Below are 16,916 nucleotides of genomic sequence, written 5' to 3'. Positions count from 1 at the left end.
TCCAGCCTGTTCTGAGGCAGCTGCATTGGTTGCTGGTCTTTTTCTATATGAAGTTCAAGGTTTTGGTATTGACCTTTAAGGTGTTACATGGTCTGGACCCTACGTACCTGAGGGCCGCTTATCCTCCTATACCCCCCACTGGCTGCTTTGCTCTGGGGGCACTAACAGACTGGTGATCTCTGGCCCTCGTCAAGTTCACCTGGCCTTGACCAAGTCAGGGCCTTCTTGGTCCTGGCCCCTACATGGTGGCATTAGCTGAGGGCACCTGACAGAGCTGTCACAATTCTGCAGGGCCTGCAAGACAAAGCTCTTCCACCAGGCATTAGGTCAGGGCTAGGGCTTGGAAGATTCATAGAATCATGGAAGGTACCTAATGGGTCATCTAGTCCAACCCACTGCACTATGCAGGACACTCACAACCCTATCGCTCATCCACTGTCACCTGCTACCTCCTTGAGCCTTCACAGAATCAGCCTCAGATTGTTGATCTCCCCTCGTTTTCTGCTTCCCCTTCCCTCATTTTTAGGATGGCTCCAACTTTGTTAGTTTATCTTCCTATTCGCATAGAGTAGGGCCTGCCAGGACATCTGTTTGGTAACTGCCGTGGTCCTATTAATTTTGTTGTTGTTGTTGTTATGTGCGAAGTCGTGTCCGACCCATCGCGACCCCATGGACAATGATCCTCCAGGCCTTCCTGTCCTCTACCATTCCCCGGAGTCCATTTAAGTTTGCACCTACTGCTTCAGTGACTCCATCCAGCCACCTCATTCTCTGTCGTCCCCTTCTTCTTTTGCCCTCGATCGCTCCCAGCATTAGTCTCTTCTCCAGGGAGTCCTTCCTTCTCATGAGGTGGCCAAAGTATTTGAGTTTCATCTTCAGGATCTGGCCTTCTAAAGAGCAGTCAGGGTTGATCTCCTCTAGGACTGACCGGTTTGTTCGCCTTGCAGTCCAAGGGACTCGCAAGAGTCTTCTCCAGCACCAGAGTTCAAAAGCCTCAATTCTTTGACGCTCAGCCTTCCTTATGGTCCAACTATCGCAGCCATACATTGCAACTGGGAAGACCATAGCCTTGACTAAACGCACTTTTGTTGGCAGGGTGATGTCTCTGCTTTTTAGGATGCTGTCTAGATTTGCCATAGCTTTCCTCCCCAGGAGCAAGCGTCTTTTAATTTCTTTGCTGCAGTCCCCATCTGCAGTGATCTTGGAGCCCAGGAAAATAAAATCTGTCACTATCTCCATTTCTTCCCCATCTATTTGCCAGGAATTGAGAGGGCCGGATGCCATGATCTTTGTTTTCTTGATGTTGAGTTTCAAGCCAACTTTTGCACTCTCCTCCTTCACCCGCATCAACAGGCTCTTTAGTTCCTCTTCACTTTCTGCCATTAGAGTGGTATCATCTGCGTATCTGAGGTTGTTGATATTTCTCCCTGCAATCTTGATCCAAATTTGTGACTCCTCTAATCCCGCATTTCTCATGATGTGCTCTGCATACAAGTTAAATAGTCAAGGCGACAGTATACAGCCTTGCCGAACTCCTTTCTCAGTTTTGAACCAGTCAGTGATTCCATGTTCAGTTCTCACTGTTGCTTCTTGACCTGCATATAAATTTCTCAAGAGACAAATAAGATGCTCTGGTATTCCCATCTCTTTAAGAACTTGCCACAATTTGTTGTGCTCCACACAATCAAAGGCTTTAGCATAGTCAATGAAGCAGAAGTAGACGTTCTTCTGGTACTCCCTAGCTTTCTCCATGATCCAGCGTATGTTGGCAATTTGATCTCTAGTTCCTCTGCCTCTTCGAAATCCTGCCTGTACTTCTGGAAGTTCTCGGTCCACATATTGCTGAAGCCTAGCTTGTAGGATTTTGAGCATAATTTTGCTAGCATGAGAAATTAGTGCAATGGTGCGGTAGTTTGAACATTCTTTGGCATTGCCCTTCTTTGGGATTGGAATGTAAACTAACCTTTTCCAATCCTGTGGCCATTGTTGAGTTTTCCAAATTTGCTGGCATATTGAGTGTAGCACTTTTACTGCATCATCCTTTAATATTTTGAATAGTTCAACTGGAATGCTGTCACCACCTTTATTATTATTTTATTATTTTTATTATTTATTTTTATATTTATTTTTTATTTATTATTGCTCAGACTTCCTAAGGCCCTTTTGACTTCACATTCCAGGATGTCTGGCTCCAGGTCAGTAACTACCCCACTGTGGTCATCAGGGATGTTAAGCTCGCTCTTGTATAATTGTTCTGTATAATTTTGCCACCTTTGTTTAATCTCTTCTGCTTCTGTGAGGTCCCTACCATTTTGGTCCCTTATCATACCCAACTTTGCATGAAACGTTCTCTTCATATCTCCAATTTTCTTGAAAAGATCTCTGGTCCTCCCCATTCTATTGTTTTCTTCTATTTGTTTGCACTGTTCGTTTAAGAAGGCATTCTTATCTCTTCTAGCTTTTCTCTGGAATTCTGCATTCAGTTGGGTGTATCTTTCTCTTTCTCCCTTGCCTTTCACTTCCCTTCTCTCCTTAGCTATTTGTAAAGCTTCCTCAGACAGCCATTTTGATTTCTTGCATTTCTTTTTCTTTGGGATGGTTTTAGTTGCTACCTCTTGTACAATGTTGCGAACCTCCGTCCATAGTTCTTCAGGCACTCTGTCTATCAGATCTAATTCCTTAAATCTATTTGTCACCTCTACTGTGTATTCGTTGGGGATATGATTTAGTTCATACCTGAGTGGCCTAGTGCTTCTCCCTACTTTCTTCAATTTAAGCCTAAATTTTGCAACAAGAAGCTCATGATCTGAACCACAATCAGCTCCTGGTCTTGTTTTTATTGACTGGATAGAACTTTTCCATCTTTAGCTGCAGAGCACATAGTCAATCTGATTTCTGTGTTGACCTTCTGGTGATGTCCATGTGTAGAGTCGTCTCTTGGGTTGTTGGAAAAGAGTGTTTGCTATGACCATTGTATTCTCTTGACAAAATTCTACCAGCCTGTGCCCTGCTTCATTTTGTACTCCAAGGCCAAACTTGCCTGTTATCCCAGTTATCTTTTGGTTTCCTACTTTAGCATTCCAATCCCCCATGATGATAAGCACATCATTTTTTGGCGTTGCTTCTAGAAGGTGTTGTAGGGCTTCATAGAACTGATCAACTTCATCCTCTTCAGCAGCAGTGGTTGGGGCATAGACCTGGATCACTGTGATGTTGAATGGTTTGCCTTGGATTCGAACTGAGATCATTCTGTCATTTTGGGGATTGTATCCGAAGATTGCTTTTCCTACTCTCTTATTGATTATGAAGGCTACTCCATTTCTTCTGCGAGATTCTTGTCCACAGTAGTATACCTGATGGTCATCTGAATTAAATTCACCCATTCCTGTCCATTTTAGTTCACTGATTCCTAAAATGTCGATGTTCAGTCTTGTCATTTCTTGTTTGACCACGTCCAGCTTACCTTGATTCATGGATCTGACGTTCCAGGTTCCTATGGAATAAAAATCTTTACAGCATCGGACTGTCTTTTCGCCACCAGTTACTTCCACAACTGAGCGTCCTTTCGGCTTTGGCCCAGTCGCTTCATTCATTCTGGCGCTACTTGTACTAGCCGTCTGCTCATCCCCAGTAGCATATTGGACACCTTCCAACCTGAGGGGCTCATCTTCCGGCGTCATATCGTTATGCCTATTGGAACTGTCCATAGAGTTTTCATGGCAAAGATACTGGAGTGGTTTGCCATTTCCTTCTCCAGTGGATCACCTTTTGTCAGAGCTCTCAGCTATGACCTGTCCGTCTTGGGTGGCCCTGCACGGTATAGCTCATAGCTTCACTGAACTACGCAAGCCCCCTTGCCACAACAAGGCAGCGATCCTTGAAGGGGGAATATTAATTTTATGGGGCTATATTGTGGGTTTTTAAATTGTGGGTTTATTAAGACTGTAAGCCACTATGAGCCAGCCTTGTGTAGCTATGAGCCAGCCTTCAAATAAATCTCAACAAAAAATAAATAAACCAGATTCATAGCTCCACTCTGTTATAGAAGCTTGCTTGTGCCACTCACTCAGCCTGATCTACCTCATAGGGTGGTTCTGAGAATAAAATGAAAGAGGCAGAACAATTCTGCTAGTGAACCTGGGACAAAACTATATTAAACAGATGGTTCTGGTTACAAAACAGTCTCTGGTAAGTCAGTGGAAGTTGCAACTGGTCAGTGATTTATAATTTTATACCAATGAGGAATAAAATTGGATACATTTCAGTGCCATTTTCATGCCATTAAAGGTGTATTGATTGATTGTTGATTTCCCTGCAATCACTTTTCTCCACACAAAATATACACAATCAGAATTTCTTGTTATTAGCCTTAACAGGAGCAATTTTATATTTTCTTTTTGCTGGATCTGGAGGTTGTGATAATCCAGGGTACCCTTGTGTTGAAACATGTAAATTGAGCAGGATGACTTACTACAACAAGATAAGTTGTACTGGTGAAATGGTGTGAGGCCAGCTTCAGGTCTAGCTGAGTCCCAAAGAACTGGAATGTTTAATTTCAGGCATCAGGTTAAATTTGTATAATCTCAGGAACATGTCTTTTGCTTTGGGGGATTTGCCCCCATTACTTTCCAAGGAGAGGAATCCAGACACAACTTTGGCTTTCATTGTACATTGAGACAATTTCATTAGAATAGTGAAGCATTTGTCTCTTTTCGCTTTGAAATACTGTTATTTTATTTTTCATTGTTTGCTTATTCATTGTTTAAGGTTTGTTTTGGTCTTTTTCCCCACATTTTCTTGGAGGGTTGTGTGTGTGTGTGTGTGTGTTAAACATCCAGTAAGCTCTTCAGTTTGAAGCTGTTTTAGATTTACATGTGTTACTTGTTTGTTTTTAAACTGTCTCAACTTTAGAAGTCTGCGTATCCCGGAGATTGTTTCACTGTCTTTTGTTGCAATCCCCTAAGACTTGAAGTGGCCTGTTGTTGAGCATAATGGAAGGAAGGTCAACAAAAAGGGAGACTGTTTGGTCTTGGCCAGTGCAAGGGCTTGCTTTTGATTAAATGAAAAAAAACATCACTGTTGTGTTTTATCATATTCTTTGTCATTATTTAATAAGTATAGCTTTCTCTTGCCGCTTAAGGTGACATGGCAGCAACTTGGTTACCCTGAGGACTTGACTCCATGTAGGAAGCAATTTGTATGAAGTGATGGTCCACTTCATGACCTTTACTCCTAACTGATTCTTACTCAGCACTTCATACACTGTGGTTTCAGGGGGGTGTTCCAAGGTAAATAGGGGTCTTTGGCAGTAGGGGTTTTCCACTACTACAACACTGCAAATATCTGTCGCCATATAGCCAGTACAAACACATAGACTTAGAGGAAGGTTTGGGATGTCACAGGCAGCTCCCAGACTTAGAAAGTATGTAATAGAAGATAAGAAAACAAACTCCATAAGAACTGTACAAATGGCAGCTGGATAGAAGTTTGTAGATCATTTGGGTGCGCTGTTTTATTACACGTGTCAGTAAACTTTCAGAGAGCTTTTATTCACCCTTTTCTCATATGGTCCCCAAAGATGTAAAAGATGGAAGTGATGAGGAATGTATTCTGTTAAGATAGCTAAATGTGTTTTGTTGCTACCTTTTGTGGTCTTGGCATTTCTTGTTATTGTCGAAGTGCTTAATGGCTGGGTTTTTTTTTTAAAGCTACGTGGGATAACATGAACAACCTCTCCCCCCCCCCAGTATTTCTTAATAGCGCGTGAAAGGGGGGAGGAAATGATGTTTACAGTTCTTAAGAGTATTATTTATCTAGAGATCCATGAAGACTACTGTGCTGCACAAATAGAAGCATGGAAAACAATAACTTAAAAAAAAATAAGGAGCTCAGTATAAAAAAGTGAGTCATAATCTATGTTAGCATACTCAATGCCGGCATTTTTTTTTAAAGTCTGCCCTTCAGCTAACCTTTATACATTACCAGGGGGTGGGGGGAAGCCTTACTTCTGGATTTTTATGTCCTTATCCTTGTTTTCTGTTTATGGTGACTTTTCTCTGTGTGTATATGGTTGCCATAGATCCACTGTGTGGTCAGAAAATTGAGGATTGTTGTTTCAGGGCTGTTGTGTTTATAAAACGCCTTTTCTGCTTAGCTGGCATAGTCTGATTGCCTGAGGTCGAGTGTGCTGTAGTTTGTGGCTGAAAGCTTTATCAGCTAGATTAACTTGGGTTTGTGCTTTTAAGGGCAGCTTTTGAGGGGAAACCAGAGGCGAAGGGTTGCTACATTGCCCTATTCAGTGGGCATTCTTCTGAGGAGCTGGAGGTTGATCTTGGAAATAAGGTGGTTGTTTCATGTGGGTTTGGTTTTGCCTGATGAGGCTTTTTCCACTCCTTTTTTTCCCCATTCCCTCCTTTGTATTTTTAGATTTGCAAATACTTGTTTTGCGCGTGGAAAACCTATAATGCCTCATAAATTACATATGCTTGGCTGTTTCTGTTACCACCATTCAATAAAACATGAACCATGACTGTTATCAAGTTGATTCCCTTTTGGTCGTGAACTGGCTATTGGTTGTGAAGAAGGGTGTGTGTGTGTGTGTGTGTGTGTGTATGTGTGTCTAGATATATAAATTGTATGTTAGAATTTTCATTTGTTCAGACATTAGGTGCCTGACAAATAGCAAATGGAGTTAATATTATAAACAAACTGAATGTTGGATCAAAAGTTGAATTCAGTGTTTCAGGGGTGGCCAAACTGTGGCACTCCAGTTGTCCATGGACTACAATTCCCATGTGCCCCTTCCCATGTGCATGCTTCTGGCAGGGCCACATAGGAATTGTAGTCCATGGACATCTGGAGAGCCACAGTTTGGCCACCCCGTAGTAGTTGATAAAATGTTAGGCCAGCTTCAGGTAAGTATGCTGGCACTGAATGAAGAGTCCCAATCTACTGCCACACAAGAAATTGTATATTGCAATGCTTGGATTATTTATTTATTGTATGGCATGTGTGTAACGTAGCCAGGTCATCCTAAGATTGTCCGGCAGCTAGGCAAGAGATGTTTAGAGGTGGTTTGCCATTGCCTGCCCCCACATCATGGCCCTGGTATTCCTTGTAGGTCACCCTTCCAAGTGCTAGCCAGGGCTGACTCTACTTAGTTTCCAGGATCTGACGGGATTGGACTTACCTCGGTTATCCTGGTCGGGAATGCTTGGATTCCAGGTAAGCGATGGAGGGGACAGGTGTTACTTTTGTCAGTGGTGAACTGCAGTAGTGTGAGGATCAGTTCCGATTGAGAATCCATCTAACTGGTTTTAGTGAGTAAATTAATTTGCACAAGTAAGTCAGTGGGTTAAACTGCCTTTCTATAGCCAGCATAACTAACAGATAGCAGATAAGTCCAGCGGAAATTGACATGGGATGCTCTGGAATTTGGAGATGACAGGCAGCGGATAGTTCCTTTGACAGTTCTGCAGGGTTAGCAAGATGGAGCTGTTCCGCCAAGTCTGTGGTTGAGGCCAGAAGTTACATCAGTAACCACTGACCTCTGTGTCCAATTCTGCTGGTCTGAAACCTTATTGAGAGCTCTTCCCCACATGAGAAATAAAGCACTAGAGGCAATTTTAACAACTAATTTTTATTATTCAATTTTTTGTTTTAATGCTTAATTTGAAATTTTATCTTGCATTTATGTAATTTATATTGCTGTAATCTACCATGAGTTTTCAAAGATAGGGTGGAATATAAATTCCTAAATCAGTAAATAAATAGAAATAGCTTTGACACAAGCTAGGGATGAGAGAAACTGGGGGGCAGGGAAGGTTAGGGAGTAGGAGCAGAAGAGTTGTAAGACATATCCTGAATCAAAATTACAGTGATGCAAGACTGGCAGGAATTGAAAACAGTCTTCAGGAGCTGGATCAGATAGGAACCTTCATAAAATACATTTTCCTGCAATAGTCATTGCTTTGCTCCTAAGCAACCCCCTAACAGAGAATGGTAATGGTCCTGTCATAAGGAACAAAACCTGGGACTTTTTGCATTCATGACCAAGACTTTAGTAATATATTGCATTGATACTAGTTGTCGATCCAGCATCTAGGAGTAGAACTGTAGGGGTAGCTATGAAGGAGAAATGAATGTTCCCTTTAAGTATTTGAAAGGTTCTCACTTGGAGGAGGGCAGGGAGCGGTTCCTGCTGGCTGCACTGGATAGGACCCACAGTAATGGCTTTAATCTACATGTAGAAAAGTACCAGTTGATATCGGGGGGGGGGGCGTTTACAGAGTACTTCTGCAGTGGAATAGGCTGCCTAAGGTGGTGGTGAGCTCCCCCTCATTCGCAGTCTTCAGGTAGTGGCTGGGCAGATACTTATCATGGATGCTTTAGGTTGATCCTGCATTGAGCAGGAGCTTGGACTAGATGGCCCCGTATGACCCCTTCCAGCTCTATGATTCTATGAATGCCTCTTTTCTCTGTGTTTGACTTCAGATGTAAAAGGGACATTGGCAGCTGAGACATTTGATCACTTGGCACTCAGGGTGCTTCTCAGCCTGAGAATAATGGTGCTCATTCACCCCTTTTGACACCAGGAGAGTAGCCATTCCCTTTCATCAAGATCAGCGCTTGCAATAATTGCTACTGGTGACTTTGGCGGCAGCATCTCACATTGGAAATAGACTCCTCCAATAATTGAGGCACTTTGGTTTCTTAATTTGCGGAAGAGTACTTGCACTCGAAAGCTCACGTCTTGAATAAATCTTTGTTGGTCTTAAAGGTGTTACTGGACTCTGATTTTATTCTTAATCAAGGGTTTGCTGTCTCCGTGGCTTGCAGACGTTGTCCTTCAGTGGAAATGATCTGCAGAGCAGCAGTTGGGCCTCCATTACTGAGCAATGTTCTTTCTTGCCAGCGTTGCCTTCAGCAGTTGGATTCTGCAACAGATGGTGCTAGCATGGCCCAATTTATTTTGTCCTGGTCGTGCATGGTTTTTCTGTATCCATGGAATTAAGACTGTTCCCTCTTGGTACTGACAGAGCAAAGAAAATATGTGTTTACCTGTGAAATTTCATTCTCGGTAGTGTAACAGTGGACAGCCTTCTCATCCATATTTTAAAAGGAAAAGAATGTTTCATACCCACCCACAATAGTTACGGTCTTACACAAGTTAAGTTTAAGATGACCTTATTTCCTGACGTCCTTCACTTTTTCTTTATATGGATCCTACTAATTTTGTTCATTGTCTATATATTGTCTCTATATAGTCAGCTATATGTTTTCATTCAGCTCTTCGCATTGAGTGTTCCTGATGTGTGTAATTTTTTACCGGTTTGTTTTAATTGCTTTTGCATCTCTGTAGCTCCACTCATTGCCTCTTACTACCTCTAGAATTCAGTAGGATCAGAGATGATGCACATGTCAAAAGAATATACAAAAATTAGCTCTGCTGATTTTATTGCACCTGATTTGCGTAATGGATTTTAATGGTATGCTTATGGGCCTGCAAGATTTTGGGGAGTTGGGAGCCCTATAGATTGTGATGATACATGAATTTAACATCTATATCTCAAACGTTTATTGCGGTGATATGGTCATGTCAGAGTGACCCCTCCCAAAATGGCCAGTGATAGGCCTGGAGGGGGTGGGAAGGGGAGGGGCCCCAGGTGGGAATGTACATAGCTACGCTTTCCAACCATATTCTGCACGATTGCACCATTTCTGAGGTTTCTTGATGCCTGGAGAATTTGAGAAAGGCTGACTTAGAGGTAGGCAATGGGAAATCACCTCTGAACATCTCTTGCCTTGAATACCTCATGGGGTTGACATAAATCAGCTGCAACCAAAACTCCTACTTCTAGTCTTGTTTCATAGAATCATGGAAGGGGCCATGCAGGCCATCTAGTCCAACCCCCTGCTCAACTCAGGATTAGCCCAAAGTATCCTAAAGCAGATAAGTGTAAAATGTTAATGGTGGGATGGATCTGAAATATACGTACAGAACAATTCACAATTACATTAAGGTAAAATGCCTGTGATGAATGTGGTATAAGCACTAATATGTTCAACGTTGGTGTGTTCCCTCCCCCCTCCTTTTTGCATGGTCATATAGGAGAGAACATTCATTTTAAAACACTAACACATATACTTTGATTGCTTAGAAATGTGTGCTACGTTTTCCGGTATGTGCTTGCATTCAAAGATGTTTACATTTTAATTTAAAATGCATGTTGTAAACCTGACCTGTACAAATTGTGATTGCCATTGTCCTTGTGGGGTGCTCCAGCGTTGCCCAAAGGGAGGTGCTGTGGCTGCTTTTAATTTAACTTGTGTTTGCAATCTGTCCTTTTCTTTGCTTTTATTTGCAGACCTCATGCCCCAGGTAAAATAAATAAATAAACCCGCTCCTGTCCCTGGTTTATTTGCAAGCCGGGTCAGATGCCTTTGATTAGGTCTCAGCTGGAGCATGATTTGAAGTTTGACAGACTGAATCTAAGCAGCAGGCTCTCTCCGGCTCAGCCAATCCAGGTGGGGTGGAGAAGAAGGGGCATAAAAGCCCATTCCAGTTCATAAGCAGAACAACAGTGCTGAATAAACGTGAAACTGTTAATGAACAGGCATTTCAAATATTTACAAAAGGTTGGAATAAAAAAAACAGACTGGCGTCTCAGTCACTACTTCCAGAGGGTAAACTTTAAAAAATAAATTTGTAAAATAACAGCCAAGTGCAAATGTGTTTGTTAAACCTGATGTGAATTCAGAAGACCATATAGCTTTATATTAAAGAAACCTAGATCTCAGATGACCATGAGCTGGAAAGCCAGGACAAAAATATGTAAATATCAGTATTCTGCATTCCCGTTAAGACTCTTTATGTCTTCTGCATTTATGTAACTTCTGTACTGTGGAAATAGGATTATTGCTAGATTGCATCAGTGTGCATCCCGTATTTTGAACATTTTGAAGTTTCTAACCTGTATTCTGATTCAGCATACTCTGCAGAATTTATTTATGTATTTGAAATATTTCTGTTTTGTTTCACCTTCAATGCTTGGATTCGAGGTATCTAACAATGCAACAAGTAGCAGGAACACAAAAGTATCGACCCATTAACAAAGTGAAAACGAAACTTAAAAACACAGATTAAAATTAATCTACCGTGGCAGTTTGATAATGTTATCCATTCAGTCGTGTCTGACCCTCGGTGATTCCATAGGAAAGTCTTCGCCATGCACCCATCTCTGGCTGCTTCTTTTAGTTGGTGGCAGTTTAATCTCTACTAAATGCCCTCTATAGCCAGTAAAGGTGGTTTCTACACCTGATCTTTTAAACAATTCCAGAGAACTGGTCCTATCACTGAGAAAGCCATATTGACAAGCCTAAGAGAGGATTCCACAAGGACAAGGCTGTCTGAAAAACATATTTAGATTGTAGATTGTAAATTTTGTTTACATTGGTCAGAAGTTGTACATATAGAGAAGAGCCATAAAGAAGTGCTTTGAGGAATCTAAGGGGGGGAATTGTGATAATTGGATTGTCACAGATTATGTGGAAACACATTATTTGCGCCAATGTAATTCTTGCCAGGGGCCACCCCTGCCCCCACGGCAGCATCCGTCAGCCTTCTTGACCTGAAGGCTGGAAAAGGAGACTAGGATACTCGGCCTCAAGTGGAGGCCAATATGGGAAGAGGTGGAAGGGTGCAGCAGCAGCTGGTGAGGCCTGGCACTGAGCCCCCTTGCTTCACTGCCACCACCTGTCTTACGTGCCACGCCGCCACTGCTGCCCATCTTCTGCACTGGGCCCTGGCCTGCGGCTGCGCTGAACTATGCTTGTTCCACCTCAGCCTGCCTTCGGTGCCTGGCCCTTCGGTGCCTGGCCCTGAGCTGCCGCTGTTGCTTCTCTTCTTCGGCACCCAGGTCCAGCCTGTGGCCATGCCAAGGCCCACACACTCCAGTGCTCCTCTTCTTTGGCCCCTGGGCTGCAGCCACATCAAGATGTGCACACTTTGCCGCCACCGCTCTTCTTCAGTGCTCTGCCCTGCCTCCGCCTCCCTATCTCTTATGCCACCTGACAGGGTCCTCGCGGGTAAGTCAATCCTGTCTGTCACGGGGACTGGGGTGGAACAGACAGCTGTCATGTCCATATTCATTTCCGTTACACTCCAGCCCCTGAATGTGCCAGAAGATGTGTTTCCACATCAGCAATTATGCTCTGATCCATTGGCACGTTTCCATAGTTCCCTTTCTACCCAGGAGTAGTATTTTTGAGGAACTGTTTTGGGCTGCAGAAATGGAGGGGAGGGTTATGGGCTGTGGCCACAAACTCTTCCACCCCAGAAAATGGTTCCAGTCCAAAAATCTGAATTCTAAAATACTACTTTTAAACTGGGAAATAATTTCTAGAGTACACTCTAGCATTCTGCAATGCTCCAAATCACTATGTTTGCTTGTCTCCTGACAGCCAATGTATTGTAGTGGTTAAGAGTGGTGGATTCTAATTTGGAGAACCAGCTTTGGTATTCTACTCTACCACAGTTCTGTTCTTTCAGAGCCATTCTCTTAGAGTTCTTTAAGCCCCACCTATCTCACAGGAGATGTGTTGTTGGGAAAGGTATTTGTAAGCCATTTTAGGATTCCTTCAGGTAGTGAAAAGTGAGGTATAAAAAATCAGCTCTTCTTATTGTGTGATGTTGGATATCTTTTGCATTGATTTTGGTCCTACTTGGTAGGACTAGATGAGGTCTCCAGAGGAGTTGGTGGTCACATGGCTAAGGTCAGAGTATTATTGGCTCTCATATTATCTTGCTTTAGTTGAACCCACACAAGGAGATGATTTTCACATTTATAAAAAACATGTTCAAGCATAATATTTGAACAATTACTCAACATGTTGCTTTCTTGACATGTTTCCAAGACAGAGCTGAAAACTGGGCAGGCAAATCGCTCTGGAGGTTGACTCACCTATGGAAATTATGCATCATTGTACCAGTGGCAGAACTGAATTGAAGTAGACTTGTAATCCTGAACCTAAGGCCTTTCAAAATCGAGTTAAAACCATGAGTGAAGTAAGGACTGCCTGCTCCCATGTATGCCTGAGAATAACCACCTTTAGAGAGCTCCTGCTCTTCCACAATCCTTCAGAAATTAGGTGAGAGGCCACTAAGGTCAGGACATTTTCCACTGTGGTGCCTCATCTACGGAATACTCGACCGATATTTTTCCAGCTGGCGCTGAATCGAATGTCCTTCAGTACTAGGTTTTAGTTGCCTGGACTTTTTCAGTTGGCCCATACCTGTGCTTTATTAGCTGTTCTCGAGCTATTATGCTGTTCTTTTCAGTCTCTTTGTGGCAAATTAAATTACAATGTGTCTTCCCTGTTGTTGCTATTCATTTTGAACATTTTAAAATTATTTTAATCCTGCAGCTTGTTCCTCCTTTTGTACTGTCCGTAATATGCCAGTCCATTTTATTGGCTCGCAATGGTTTTGTTAGTAACAGTCTTAGACGTTTTTATTAAGACGGCACTATTCAGCTATATTGAATATGTAATATAGAACTACTATATTTCTCTTTAAATGATTAAATGCCTGACTTGCCCACAGGGTTTTGACATTGGTAGCATCCATATATATGATAGCCATAGCCTAAGACAGCCTGTTTACTAGAAAAGTCTGAAAAAAGGACATTTGTATGCCCTTCATTCAGACATGTGGATCATGAGCCCACAGTGTTCCAGGGCACCCGGACAGTTGGAATGTAGCATGCACATATGCCAGAATACTTGGATTATTTGAACACTCTCAGAATAGAATGTTTTGTTCATCTAATAGTCCAATATGACATTTCTTTCACAGTCAAGGCTGGCATTTTAAAGATGAACAAGCCAGGTTGCATGTGCGATACAGCAAATGCTGTATTTGAGCCGCTCTGTCGCCTCTTCTAGTCTATCTAGCTGCTGTGTAGTAGAAGGATGTGAGAGGAATATATACAGGCAGTTCAGTTGCAATCAGAATGCAAGCTTTCCTTACTGTTATAATCTATAGACTCCCCGTGAGATGGAGCAATGTGGTTTGTTTTTGAGATCTGCTCACCTACCTAATTCTGCCTCCCACTATGTTATGCAGTGGAGGGAGGGGATGGACAGAGAGCATTCCAGCTGCTTAATTAAGTTTCCACAACAATTCTTGCTGGAAAGCTTGCAGGGAAATGACTTGGAATGGTTTGATAAATAGACTGTGAACAGTCCATCCTTTCCTTTGCAGTCTTGTGCATTTTAATGTATAGAATGGGAGCCCAGAGTTTACCAGTGTTTTCTAAATAGCTGTGCATCCTGGCGGTAAATTAAAATTAATTCTGACTTCCAGTAAGCGAAACTAATGAGCCTGGCCTTGCTCCCTGCTCTTTTGGCAGGGCGAGGCACAACATGCCTAGTTTTGGAGGTACCATTCAAGGAATTAAACTTTCAATTACTATCGTCACTGACAGTGAAGTACCAGGTCTCTGGGCTGAATATGAAAATTGCACATTGGAAACTAGCATGAAGGAGGTTTTTGACCCCAAGGAATGCAAAAAAAATAATCAGTTTTTTTTGGGGGGGGCAGAGACTTTTTGAAACTAAAAATATAATTAATGAAAGATTGTATATTCTAGCTAGAACATGCTGTCATGGAACAGGAACTGGCAGCACAGCATGGGTCTGTCTACCAACCATTAAGATCCACAGCCGTAAATGAAAGTCTTGTTGTCTTGTATTCTCCAGCAGTGTGATTGATCCTCCCTCCCTCCCATGGCCTGATTCATGACCGCAGAGCATGATTTTCCTGGCTTCCCCTCCCTCAGCAGCTCCAAATGCTCCTCAAGATCCTGTTCTTAGGAGAGAAGGAGCATGGGATTTGGGATGGGGCATTTCAACCTCTCCTAGGAGGGAACAGAGGAATAGCTTCCTGTGGGTAGAAATCTGTGTACCAGCGGAAATATTGGTATGGATCCAATTCAATATACCACCATTTATCAACTATTTTACTATTGAGAAACCCTGGAAGTGGCATAATTGTGTAGGATATGGTTGGGAATCATAGCTGTGTACATGCCCACCTAGGGCCCCTCCCCTTCCCATACCCTCCAACCCAATATCGGTCATTGGGAGGGTCAAGATGACCATATATGGTCATATCACCCAATAAATATTTAACACATTTAAAATATATATAAATTAACTCCCACCCATTCAGGAAACCCTTCCAGGGCCATCAAGAAACCCCAGGGTTTCCCGAAAGCCTGCCATATACCGATGTTGAGGGGAGTAAGTCAGAAGAACTATGGAAGGCCAACCTCTGTCAAGGAACAGTTGTGGTTTTCAGTGATCTTTCCTCGCTGGCATTGGGGGGGGGGGGAGAAAACAGTCACAGAGGCAGCCAGCAATAGAATGTGGTGATTCAAATCCTGCTGACCTCCTCTGGAAGCTGTGAAACTGTGGCAAAAATTGCTGACCAATCCAATTCCAAGATGAAATACAGCAATTTGCTACAGCCCGTAACGGAAGCACTTACTGGGAATAGGTTTGGAAATTTCTGCATTCCATTCAGAGCTATGAGAAGACCAAAAAAGGTTGTGACCTAGTACTGTATTGCTCAAAAACGAAATACTACGGAGTTCAGCATCTTTCCCCCCAGAACAAATTAGCATATACAACATAATAAAACAGTTTGCAAACATGTGCAAGAAACTGAGTGACATTAGCATGAATAGTGAGGTTAGATACTGGTATCTCTGTTAAGCCCTGTAGGTTCCATTGTCCTGGGTGTTGTGGGTGTTGTAATAACTAGTAACTCAGCCCTCTCCCGTTCTAGTATGTTTCTGAAATATGTTTGCAATAAAACAAATCTTTGAAATCCCTCATTGAGTGTCCTGGGAGGTTGACGTGTTTCTCACTTTTGTGATTCTTGATAAAATGTTAAGTGAACCAGTCCAGAAACATGTGTTGCCCCCCTCCCCCCGCCTGCAATACCTCATGGCTAATTCACATTCCCTTTCACCTGTTTTTCCATACAATGGGAGTCTGCCATTTTCTGTCTTGGGCACCAAAACATTTTTGGCAACGTATGGCCTTAGCCCCTTAATATTATGGTGGTGGCAGTCACCGATTAAGAACAGGGGTAGGAACAACCCCCTGCTGTCTGCTCCAGAAGGGATTTCAGGCATTCCTCGGTCTCACCAGTGTCGGTAAGGGATATGTTTTTAAAATACTAATACCACATCTGGTTTGCTAAACTCTCTGTGAATAGTAATTGTTTTTCAATTAAGTGTGTTAAGTTGGTTCATTATTGAGCTTCAAAATGAACAAAGTTGCATGAAGTATAACCTTCCTTTCGTGTGTTTTTAAAAAAATATTCTGTAATTATTGAAAGCAGATGCTTCTAGAAATGTCTTAAATGTAGCATGGAACAAAATGCTTATGCAGCACAGCTGGTTCCAACTTTATAACAATGTTGTAAACATACATACACAAATACATGTAAACTGTTAGCATAGTATGCACAGTGAAGATGTTACAGATCTCTAGGTTCTACCCCCACAAATTCTTTGATTCTGAAGATTACTCTAGTTTACTACTTGCTCCTGTCATATATATGCGGCAGCTTCCCATTGCAACCTGCATTAAATGTGCAACTTGAACTTAACTTGCCATGACCAGTTTGGATGTATTACTCTCCCCCTCCCCCCTCTTTGGTTATGCGCTGGTAGATATGTATTCCATTAAATAAAGGAATGCATATTTATAGGTGTGACAGTGACAGTCTGGCAATTTTTGGAGCTCTGTCTGCTTCAGTTTTTTGGTAGACCAGAGTTTGTGTGTTACAAACACATAATTTATATATTAATCTATGTTCATCTATATTCATCTATGCTCCAAGA

General features: G+C 42.3%; 1 protein-coding gene across 3 annotated transcripts in view; it reads left to right on the top strand.

Moving 5' to 3' along the window:
* Nucleotides 1-16,916, top strand: part of CDKAL1 (CDKAL1 threonylcarbamoyladenosine tRNA methylthiotransferase) — a 338,705-nt gene that overhangs the window by 143,737 nt on the left and 178,052 nt on the right. The window lies entirely within an intron of this gene.

This window comes from Paroedura picta, chromosome 9 (assembly GCF_049243985.1).
Source record: "Paroedura picta isolate Pp20150507F chromosome 9, Ppicta_v3.0, whole genome shotgun sequence".
NCBI classification, from domain to species: Eukaryota; Metazoa; Chordata; class Lepidosauria; order Squamata; family Gekkonidae; genus Paroedura; species Paroedura picta.
The sequence above is the reverse complement of the archived record's forward strand: the minus strand, read 5'-3'. Positions and strand labels throughout refer to the sequence as shown.